The sequence below is a fragment of the Castor canadensis genome, chromosome 15 (assembly GCF_047511655.1).
Source record: "Castor canadensis chromosome 15, mCasCan1.hap1v2, whole genome shotgun sequence".
NCBI lineage: Eukaryota > Metazoa > Chordata > Mammalia > Rodentia > Castoridae > Castor > Castor canadensis.
The window spans coordinates 12,123,626-12,135,997 of NC_133400.1; the positions used below are offsets into that span (position 1 = coordinate 12,123,626).

Below are 12,372 nucleotides of genomic sequence, written 5' to 3' on the forward strand. Positions count from 1 at the left end.
TCAGAGTGGGCTTGTCCAGCACTATGCATGCTGGACAAGTATTCTACCACTGGCTGCATTCCCAACACTCTCGGATTTCTATGTTGATGTTTCTCATTAAAACTAAAAATCCATCTCACAAAAAAGGGCTGGTGGAGTGGCTCAAGGTGTAGGCCCAGAGTTCAAACCCCAATACAGCAAAAAAAGAAAAAAAAAACCTATCAGACCTATGGGCTGAATGTGGTAGCATATGCTGTAACTTCAGCTACTCAGGAAACAGGAGAGTCACAGTTCAAGGCCTGCCAGGGCAAAAGCTCAAGACCCTATCTGAAAAACTAAAAGCACAATGACTGGGAGCACGGCTCAAGTAATAGAGGCTTGCCTAGCAAGCATGAGACCCTGAGTTCAATTTCCAGTACTGAGAAAGAAAAACTCTTAGACCTATGAAACATCAGTAAGTTTGAATATACAAAAAACTATGAAAATTATAAAAAGCTACTATCTACAGAAATAACAAAAAACTATAAGGTATCTAGTAATAAATCTAAGAAAAGGAATTCAGGTTATTTAAAAAATTATATAAAGTTTTATCCAACAACATTAAATTATAAGAGCATATATTTACTGGCCACTTGCTTCCTGCTGGGCACCATTTTGAGTGAATGCTTGTAAATTTATTTAATTCATACAGCAGTCCTCTATAATAGGTATTATTGTTAAGGGTGTTAAATCCCTTGCCTAAGATTCCAGAACTACAAATCAGCAACACTGGACTTACAAGAGAGGCAGTCGGGCATCATGCCCGCAACTCTAATCATTACTACTCCAACTGCCTCTCTAGAATGCTCAATTTCTCCCACAAAGACATTTCAGCTGGCTAAGCCTAGCTTTTAGAAGCCACTCTCGTGCCATCCTGAGCACAGCTGATCTGAATTCTTCTGCCTACAGCTATCTGAGAAGACCCTCAGTTGGAAGGCAAAAAGCCTTTCTTTCAATAGATTGATTGGCTCAGAGCCCAAATCTGAGGAGCAGAAGGTGGCAATGGATCTACTTTGGTTCATATGAGGACACAGATCGACTCTGATTAAGGAAGATGCTAGTGTTAGGCCTAGGCAGCCCTCCAGACCTTGTGTCACTGCTAAGATCCCACGGTTCTCCCATTCCCAGGAGCAGGCCAACGTAGACTTCAGACTTGTGAAGTTTCACTTATTAAGACCTTAAACTGCTTTGCAGAACCAAGAATTTATTTTTCTGATAATATCAGAGGATTCTCAGTGACATGCAATTATCATAAAATTTCTGCAACTTTTTCTACAAGTCTAGAATTATTTCAAATTTTTTAAATATGTAATTAAAATGTAGCTGGGCGCTGGTGCCTCATGCCTATAATCCTAGCTATTCAGGAGGCTAAGATGCGGGATCACAGTTCAAACCCCGCCCCAGGCAAATAGTTCTCCAGACCTTACCTCGAAAATATCCAACATAAAACAGTGATGGTGGAGTGGCTCAAGTGGCAGAGCACCTGCCTAGCAAGTGTGAGGCCTTGAGTTTGAACCTTAGTGCCATCAAAAAAAAAAAAAAAAAAAGTAATTAAAATATAGGAAAAAAAAAAAGGTGTGGCTCAACTACTCCAAAGGTGAAGATCAGGAGGACAGTTATTTGAGGCCAGCCCAGGGAAAAAGTTACCAAGACCCCATATCTCAACCAGTAAGTTGGACATGGTGGTGTACTTCTATAATCCTATGTGTGAGGCATAGGTAGAGGCATCCCAGTCTGAAGCTGGCCCCAGGCAAAAACATGAGACCCTATGCAAAAAATAACTACAGCCAAAAAGGGCAGAGGGTATGACTCAAGTGGCAGAGTGCCTGCATAACAAAAGACTCTGGGTTCAATCCCCAGTACTAAAAAAAAAAAAAATGTAAATCCATTCACATCAGGTTCATGGACAGACTCAATTTCATAAAGATGGTAATTGATAAAATTCAATGTAACTCCAACAAATATCCTAACAGATTTCTTTTCCTCACAGAAGTTAACAAAATTGATTCTAAAATTTGTCAGGAAGCATAAAGTGCCAAAAACAGCTAGCAGTTTTTGTTATTTCTATTGTTGTTTGCAACATACAGAACTGTTTACTCTGCTGTCTGTAACACAAAGACATAGGGAAATGTTATTATTTGTGCAATAAAGCAGGGGGAAAAATGTGAAAGTGCCCATCAGGGTGAGTGTTTGCCAGATGTCCTGTCATTAAGGAAGACTGCCAGCTATCACAGCAGTTCTGGTACTCTGTACTTCATCCTGTTGATCCTGTCTGGATCCTCTCCTTTGTCCCCTAAAAAGTCTCATTTAGTCAATACTTCCAAAAAAGAACCAAGGAAGGCAAGAGGATTTGCCCTTCCACACAAGACGTGTTACAAAACTACAATAATTCAGAGAGTATTAGCGAAAGGACAGAAAATTCACCAATGGAACAGAATAAACAGCCCAACACAAACGTGCCTGGAAAGGAACTTGACGCAGGATAGAGCTGTCTCTGCAAGTCAGTAGGTCAGAGAGAGAGGTTCTCATTCCCCCAAGCTGCTGAGAACTGGTTATTCATATGGAAAAAAGGAAAATCTATTCCTGTCTTTCCCTACTCAAAAAATTTAATTCTCCACAGACTAAAGATTTAAATACAAAAGGCAAAAATCCAAAAACTTTCAGAAGAAAATGTAAAAGAATATTTTATGACCCCAGGAAAAGAAAATATTTAACACCCAAAAATGCACAAGCCATAAAACACCTGACTAGTGAATCACATTGAAACTGCGCTAACCAAGCTGGGCACTGGTGGCTCACGCCTGTAATGCTAGCTACTTGGGTGGCTGAGATCAGGAGGACAGTGGTTTGAGGCCAGCCCGGCACAGTTCAAGGGATCTCCCTCTCCAAAATAACCAGAGTAAAATGGAGTGGAAGTGTGGTTCAAGCAGTAGAACGCCTGCTTTTTAAGTCCTGAGTTCAAACCACTGACCCACCCAACCCCCCAAAATTGAGCTAACCATATAAAATCACAGAAGAATAAAGAGATAAGCCACTAATAGAAGATACTTCTGCATTACATATGATGACAGAGAGTTATTGTCCAGAAATGAAACAAAGCAAAAACCTAAATTCACACAAGCCAATGAAAAAGGAATAACCACCCAATATAAACATGGTAACAGACACGCATAAGCATTTCACAGCAGATGAAACACGATTAAATATACAGTATTAATACATCAAGTGCAGATATACCTTATCAGGAATATAAATAAAATCACAATAAGATACCATTCCCTCGTTAGCGCTTGCCAAAAATTAAGGTACAACTTATCAAATTTTGACAAAGACATGAAGCAAGGAAAATATGCTATTTTGGGGAGTATAAATTGGTATAAATACATTGGATATCTATTGGACAATATTTAATTAAGAGTTGATGATCCATACACATGCACACATACCCTATGACCCAGCTACTTCATGACTAAGGATGTACCCTAGAAAAATTCTGTCAAGTGTGTAAGGAAACATGAAAAAAAATTCTCAAAGCAACTAGAAATAACTTTAATGTATACTGATAAGAGAATGGAAAAATGGATGGAGATATTTGTGATAAATTCAAATAATATAGAGAGTTTAGCAGTAACAATGATTGTGCTACAGCAATATATAGTAAAATGGAATTATATATCTCATCTGTTTTGTGGTATATATGTATACAGACATGATACAGTTTATATAAAGTTAAACAACTAAAATGAATACTGTTTTGGACAGATAAAAGGAAAAAATATGGACTAAGCATACAGAAGAATAAACACTGGAGTCAGGGCAGTGGTTACCTTTGGGGAGGAATGGAAAAATGGGAATAGGACAGTGTAGACAATCCTATCTGTAATATGTCAGTTACTAATCTGCTTGGTAGGTCAGTGTGTTTTTTTCTCTTTTGAATTCCTAAAAGAGTTCATGTTTTAAAAAAATATTCCAAGACACCAAAGAGTTCCTATTTAGAGTCACACCACTATCTGATTTCTTAAAATGTGCAACCAAAAATGAAACAGCATAGACCTTGTGACTTTCCCACCCAGCAATCGTCAGAGTTCATGACAAAAACTGAATGGGCAGAAAAGGAAGGGTGGGCTCCAACAGGGCTTCCATGATAAGACACACTCTGCAGACCCTCAAATAAGAGACACAGGAAAGTAACTTCTATTATCTGATAAAAGTGAGCACTTTTTCCTTAAGAGTTTTGAAGTGCTTGGGCAAAAGATACTTTATAATGATGCCATCATATAAAAGTGTGGAGCTTCTGCTATATAGCCTAAGAAAAACTAGTCTTCTCTGAACACAGGCTCCTCTTGATTTCTTCTTGTTGAAGGAATTGGTAATGGTCACTGTGGAAGGATATAATAATTCTCCGGGCCTGGTAGCCTCAGGGCCCAGAATTCTCCCTCCCAGTTCTGGTACCATGCTTGTGTCCTTTTCTCTATTAGTTGTTGCTGGCTCTTGTGCATCAAACACTGACTTCCTGTTTCCCTTTTATTGAGCTCTGGAGACTTGCAACTGGTAAGAGGCTTTGACAAAAAGTACAAAGCAAGGAAAACACAGAAGGGAGACAGCTATGACTTTCTGAATCTTAACAGAGTTGTAATAACCTTTCAGACTTTCCTGTGTCTGCAGCTCACATAAAATACTGATTCACAAATGAATCTCAAAGAATTGTAAATCAATTAAGATGGCAATAGTTAAAACCTGGCTCAGGTTGGCAGAAAGGTTTAGGGCAGGCAGTCTGGATGCTGCATAATCCTGGCTTGTCCTAAACCCTTAACGTCTATAGAACTGTCTTTCCTTTTCACCATCCTACAATGATGGTGACTGGGTGATGTTTCCTTTGAGTGCCATTCCATGTGCTTAGAACTAAATTCTTTAGAGCAGAGAGGAGTCTCTATGAATCTACTCTTTGTAAAATGGTGCCATGGTCAGTGTCAAGTGCATGCTGCCAACTCGTAATATGGAAATAAAAGGCACAGACAGCAAAGCAAAGAAACTACTCATGACCTTCAAATTGGCATCATTAGGTCCACAGCAATTCCATAATCTAAAAAACTAATGCTCTGCCTGTAGATGGCTTCTGATTCTCATACCCAAGGCTCTGTTTTATGATCCTGTTACACTGCAGCAAAGTTTTTTGTTTGTTGATTTGTTTTGTTTTATTTTTTGTGGCATTACTGGAGTTTGAACTCAGGACCTCGTGCTTGCTGGGCAGGCACTTTACCACATAAGCCATGTCTCCAGTCCTTTTGTCTTACTTATTTTTCTGGGAGGGTATCATGGGATATTTTTTGCTGGGGCCAAGCTAGACAGTGATCTTCCTAACTACAACTTCCTGTGTCACTGGGACCATAGGTGTGCACCATCTCACCCAGCTTATTGGTTAAGAATAGGCTCTTGCTAACTTTTTGCCCAAACTGGCCTCACATCGATCCTCCTAATCTCTGCCTCCTGTGTAGCTGGGATTATACTGAGATTATAGACATGAGGTACTGTCCCTGTCTGCAATGGGGTTTTAATAAATTGATTTTCAATATTGAAGTTTGAATCTCACTGTTTATGCTACTGCATCCATCCATTAAGCCAGGCTTCTCTGTTTGGCTGTGCTGTCCTGCACTTTAAATTCAGGGCTTGGTGTCAGCTTGGAAAGCACCAGAGCTCTGATGTGACAGTCTTTGGTTATGTTCTACCAAGGGATGTATCATCACAACCTACTCAAATCCCTCCCCCAACAGCTACCAAAAATTCCCCTGGTGAGAAATGCTATTATGAGAAGGGGTGGCTGCTTTGTGACTCACACTGTTTCATTAAAAAGATTTTTTTTTTTCAAACAAATTTCAGTAAAGGAATCCAAAGGTTTTCCAAAGCCACAGCAAAACAGAACAGCTCATAATAGTATTTCTTAAAGGTCTGCCATTTCATAGGAGATTCCTATACCTCAAAACACTGGAGACATTTATTTTCATGTATCTTTTTCTGTTACATTTGGCCTTTAGGTTGAGGGAGGTAGGAAATGGATGAGCTGAACACAGCTAACATGACTGTACTCGTCAGATACTCAGATGGAAGACAGCTAGGCCTTATCACAGGTCTTACAACTCCCCTACAGCTCTTCGGGCATCTGGCTGCAAAGGCATAAATGTTCCAGCCACGTCTGACTATGGTTGGGGGAATCTGATCATCTGTGGGGTGCTTGTTATGGTAGTGAGCAGAATTACAAGAAAGTTTCTTTAAAAAGCTTAGATGGTGTTATACCTTTGAGGGTAAAAATGATCTAAAGGGAATAAAACACTATTGCAGAAAGCTAATTTGTTAGTTTGAAATCCCAAGAGTTCTTTCAAATCCTTGTAGAATTCCCAGAATACTTAGGCAGGCATCAGGATAAAAAAATCCTAACAGTTCTAAGGAAAAGTACCTTCTTAGCAAGGAAAAAGTTAATTTGAGATGGAAACAAACACAAAGATCTCTAAAGAACTGAGAGATGTGGGCAAAACGACCATGCCAGTTGGGACCGGGGATCTTGGGTTCTCCCTCTAGCTCTGTCTCACATCATTAGTAACTCCAGATTTCAGTTTCTCCACATGCTAACAAATCAACTTTGACCTTAAAAGACGCGTACCATACACAGTATGGAAGTGACTAATTTTAGAACAGCTCTTTGTGAAGTAGGGCTTAGTCATACTTTTCAGAGGGCTAAGGGTACCACCAAAAAGAAGGCTGGAGCCTAACTACAGTAAGTCTAATTCACCAAAACCAGGATGACAAACTCCATGAAAGTGATGTTTCTCCTAAAATCATCCTCCAGAAATTAAGACATCACCTGATAGCCAAAGTCATCATAAAATCTTTCAACATGAATCTTTTAAATTCTTCATTTGGAGCAAAAACTACTCATGTAACAGACTGATTCATTATTTCTAGGGTATAACATTATAGTCACTGATGTTTGCTATGATAAACAAGACTTTAACAAATTACTTAAAAAACAGCAAGAAAAACAATAATAAAATTTTTAAAAAGCAACCAAAAATAGGCAAAGGACAGGAACAGGTATTTCTACAGAGAAGACACACAAATGGCCAGGAAAAGACAAAATGGTGTTCATCAATAATCATTAAGGAATTGTAAATCAGAACTATGAAGTATTGCATCATACCCATTAGGATAGAAAGCTATTATCAAAGTGACAGAAAACAAGTATTGGAAGGATGTGAGGAAACAGGAAGCTCTGTAACCACTGGTAAGTGTAAAATGTAAAATAGTACATCTCTGCCTAGCAAGTGTGAGACCCTGAGTTCAAACCCCAGTACTGTAAAAATAGTGCAGTTGCTATGGAAAACAGTATGGTGGTTCCTCAAACAAGTAGAATTATCATATGATCCAGCAATTCTACTGCAGGATCATATACTCAAAAAAGAATGTGGGGTATAGCTCAGTGGTAGAGTACATGCCTAGACATGTGAGACCCTGCATTCAATCACTAGCACTGCCAGAAAAAAAAAAAAAAAGCTGAAAGCAGTGCTTAGCAGAGGTATTCTGAGTCCCTTCTCTATTTTGGAATACAAACACTAAATCCATGATGTCTCAGATATATATGCTCTTCTGAATACACTTTCAGAATCTTTGTCATCAATTCAGATTCTGGGATTTCTCCTCAGCTCTACTGAATTCTGGGAGTGGGTTCTGTCATCTGCATTGTTACTGGGCTCTAGAGAATATTGGGCAGTCAAGTTTAAGAACCCTTTGGAACCATTCACAGAAATCAAGAGAGCTTGTCTGCATCTGTCTCCTAGTTATAGATCCAAGAGTATACCATAAATTCTTATCATGCCTCCCCTAACCTGGAGTTTATAGGGATCCAGAGAGTTCTCCCTTGCTCTTGCCTCCCAACAGGTGAAGATAGTACTCCTAATACTAACAACACTAGAGAGATATCAAAATAGTTATCATCAGTCCATAAACTATCCTAGCTGATGCTTGAAGGTTAAACTTGGCTAGTTATTTGCTTCACAGCTGAAGGCTGGTCTTCACTAATCCACCACTTACTCCTTGTCCATGTGGCACATTGAAGACAAGAACCCAACTGTTGAATTCAAGGATAAATCTGTGTCCTTGTGAGAACACAAGATTTGGAAGTGAAAATTGCCGAGTCTCTAACATGCCTCATCTTCTATGTAAGCCTATAACCACAGTAAAATGCTATGAAGAACCATTTGATTCAGACTGGACCATGGAAAAGCTTGGAAAAGAAACAGACTAAAATGTATACTCATCCACCAATCTAAAAGACTAGGGTTAGGATTTATGTAACTTCAAGATTCTAACAACACATCCTCAGATACCCACTACCATTAACCCTCCCAAAGGATTAGTAGGAAAAGGACCAATATCCCATTTAAGTCACCACCACTTCCCTGTGAAGCTGTTTTCCAATTCTGAAAATGTCACAAATGAAGTTTAGTGCTATAATTGAGTATTCTAAAGTTTTAGTGCCCAATAAGCGTGGGTTAAGTATAATCCCTTTGTAAATACAAGGCACATTCCTTCTCCCCAAGAAAACTAGAGCTCTCTTTGGTTAAAAGTGGCCTGAATCAGAGTATTATTTGTGACATATTTGGGATGGGTCTTTGTTTAATGTCAAAATTTACACATCCCATAAAGCAAACACTTTAAGTATTGACCACTGTTGCGTGCAACACCTTTCAAATCTCATGAGGAACAGATAACTATGACCCTTAAGAATCTATCTTTGCCTCAAGGTTAGGAAATTAAGTCCTCATGGTAACAGAAAACTAAAAATTATGCAAAAAAAAAAGTCATCATTAAGAACAGGCAGGGACAGCACCAGGCTCTTTGGAGAACATACACCACTTTTCCTTCTTCAGAAACCATGCAAAGGCCCATTACTTCTAGCATGCCTACAGTGAGAACACAACAGCTTCCCGATGGACTCCAATGGAGCTGGCAAGTTTCCCTCATTATTTAAGAATGGAGAACATTAAACTACTTGAGAACCCTAGTGTGGCAGCAAAAAAGAACCCAGGTTTAGAGACTTATCAAAAGTCACCTCATCTCAGCCCCAGCTGATGTCATGGTGACAAGAGAGAACACTTTGGATTCTTCTGAATGTGCACATGTATACACACATGTGACCAAGAAAACAGAGTAAAACCCTTAGTGACCAGCCCCTTCACATCAGGACCCAGAAAACAGCAACATCCTTCAACATGGTAGACGCTCCATGTTTTCTCCACACAGCTGCATAAACAGGAATACTAAGAAAGTTTGGCCAGGCCTCCAGAGTAGCATGCAGACAACCAGCAGGAGTTGCAGCAACTCCTCACAGCAAAATGACACTTGAACAGTGAAAGGAAGGCCACTTTCCTCAGTGGCACTCTTCTTGATGAAGACCGAGCCCATCAGGGTAGGTAAGAATTCAGATGGCACTAGCTTCCATTTAGGAGCTATGTTCCTGCACTTGTAAACCTCTGCCCATCAAGTTCTGAGAAGACAGAGAAGGCAGAGAACTACAGAAGCATCCCCACCACTCTCCACTTATTTGTCCCTTGGCTTTTGTGTTCATTGTCTCACAAGATCCTCACAAGCACTTTGCAAGGTAAGCAAGACAGGAATCATCTCCATTTCACACATGAACATACAGTGACTTTGGGGATAAATGACTCACCTGCCCAAGGTCACAGGTAAGGCATTCTATCCACAGCCCAACCAGGAGCTGAGCCTAGCCTTCACATTCCTTGGTCAGCACAGTTTCCAAGACACTACCCTGCTTCCTTATGTTACAGGTGAGCGGCTGGAGAGTGATAGTTAAGAGTTCAGTTCTGGTTGAGAACAACAGTACATGCTTGTAATCTCAGCACTTGGAGAGGTGGACACAGGAAGATCTTAAGTTTGAAGACAGTGTGGGTTACACAGTGGAATCCTGGCTTTTTTTTTTTTTAATCATTTTTACATTTACTTACATGTGTATACATTATTTGTACCCCCCCATCCTGTCTCTAACCAAAAAAAAAAAAGGCCCAGGATCTGCTACCACCAGACCTGCACTAGCCTTCTGATTTGTGTGGGTTCCTTAACCTTCCCTAAAACCTGTTATCTGGGTGGGGGGAGGGGATGCCTTACCTCATAGAGTTACAGTGATGCTTAAATAAGATGATGGAAATAAACTAGTCAAATTCTTTCACTCAGCAAATACAAATACTTAAGCCAGGCATACTGCAAGACTTACAGCAGTAATCAAGAGACACAGTCCTGCTCTTATAGAGCTTAAATTTAGTCAAACTGTAAGTAGAAAAAAGTAAACAGGTAAGTAAAATACTTCTAAACTGTACTAAGAACTATTAAGGTAACAATGAGTAACTGGAAAGAATCACAGAAGTTTTTAAGAGTGGTCTCAGAGGAGAAATTCCTGTTGAGCCCTAAGGGGTCCAAAAGAGATATCCATGTGAAGAAGGAAAGGAAAGGTATCCTGTGAGGGTCAGAGAGCGGGAAAGCACAGGAACACAGAAGACAAATGTGACTGCAGGCCATCCTCTCACAAGATTTGGAGAACAACCCTTACAGGCTGCCACATTGAGGATTACCACATCTATTTTTAAAATAACAAAGATGAGGCTAGAGAGAGATGATGTGTCTTGTCCAAGGTCACAGCTACTCAGAAGGAGCTGAGACTGGAAGCCCTCAGTACTCTACTTCTGGACACAGCACAAGTCCATGGATTTTACTTATTTCACTAATGGCTGCTTTCTGTCCTGTGAAGAATCCCCAAAGCACCTTTAAAACACAAGCAACACCATATCAGCTTCCAGACATCTGGTCAATTATGCACTGAAATCTCTACCATCCGAATCTTACTAGGCAAGAGCAAAAGCTGCTCAGACCTGACTCAAAGGCTCCAAAGTAGAAACAAGCTTCTCTTCTTGCAGCAATGAACAAGAGAGGGAAAGGATGGCCCAGAAAATCCTGTGGCCTGTTCCAGGAGATAGAACCACTGATTGATACGAAGGCTTATCTCAAGTGAACAGCAGGAAAAGCTAATCCACTTTTTAAATAAATAAATAGAATGAATACCTAAAGCAGGGGTTCTCAAAGGGCATCTGGGAATTCCCAAAGGCATTTTGGAGTGAACTTCAGGATGCCTTGGGCATTTAGTAGCGCAATGCCTTGCAAAAGGACAGGATGGTACTATACAGTAAGGAATGTATTAAAATAATATTGACAGCAGCCATCCACACACACTTTAGAGACACCTCTCCCTAAAGGATTAATATGCTCCAACCCCATCGCTCAGTAGTGCTCCCTACACTCACAACTGGATGAAAAAAAATTATGGCTTCACAACTAAGGAGAGATGTTGGAATCCAGTTGTGAGCTCGTAACTTAGCATGGGATCTGATAGAGGAATAAGGATAAAGAAGTTTCTAGTAAGAGACAGACTGAAGAAATTTTAGAATTTTCGCAAAAAGAGAACTCCTTTTCTTCCTCCTCCACACAAGCCTTTTTAAGATTACATCTATTTTGCTACACACAAAATTCTGTAATTTTACAGAACTGATTTAGAGTGTTTTTCAGTTTAAAACCAGATACTAAAGACAGTTCTTTCAAAAACTTAACCACAATCATCTCACAAATACAGCTGAGTCTTTCTGGATTAAAGTGCAAAGAAATACTAATTTCAAGATACCTAAAGCTAGTCTAATGCCCAAAAGTACCAAAGGCAGACATGCCCTGCATCTCATTCATGGCAGTTTGATGCAGATCAGAGAAGCTCCAATGATATCCAGACGTCTGTTCAGGGATTAAAATGCCAGTTTAATAGCAATTCAAAAGCTACTTCTAAGTGTTACCCTGAACTAAACACTATGTTCCCCCCAAAGCTACTTCACATATTGAAGTTTACAGAATTGACCGAGAGAGAAAGAGAGAGAGAGAGAGAGAACCAGCCAAAAGTCTACCCTGTTTCCAAATAAATATCTACAATGATCCAATAGGAAAATCCTCCATAAAGTACCCAAAGAGCAGGAGAAATCTTTCTCCCACACAATATCTAAATTTTCCCAACTCATCCAAGAGTCTGAATATATAACTTCCTTATTCAGCTTGCCACTTAGCAAACAGCAGCCCCACATCATTTTGATCAATTTTCTAGAGGCCTGACCTGGCACTCAGGATAGCCAAGCACAGACCCGTTTTCCTCTAGAAAAGCCTGCCAGGCCTTTTCTGCCCTCCCGCCAGAGCCTGGGAAATCCCCCACCAGTCTCTCCCTGGCTTGTCACCAGAAGTTCTCCAAATGAATTCATC

At 39.9% G+C, this 12,372-nt stretch overlaps 1 protein-coding gene across 2 annotated transcripts in view; it reads right to left on the reverse strand.

Annotated features, from left to right (window-relative positions):
- Window positions 1-12,372, reverse strand: part of Znrf1 (zinc and ring finger 1) — a 94,455-nt gene that overhangs the window by 80,279 nt on the left and 1,804 nt on the right. The window lies entirely within an intron of this gene.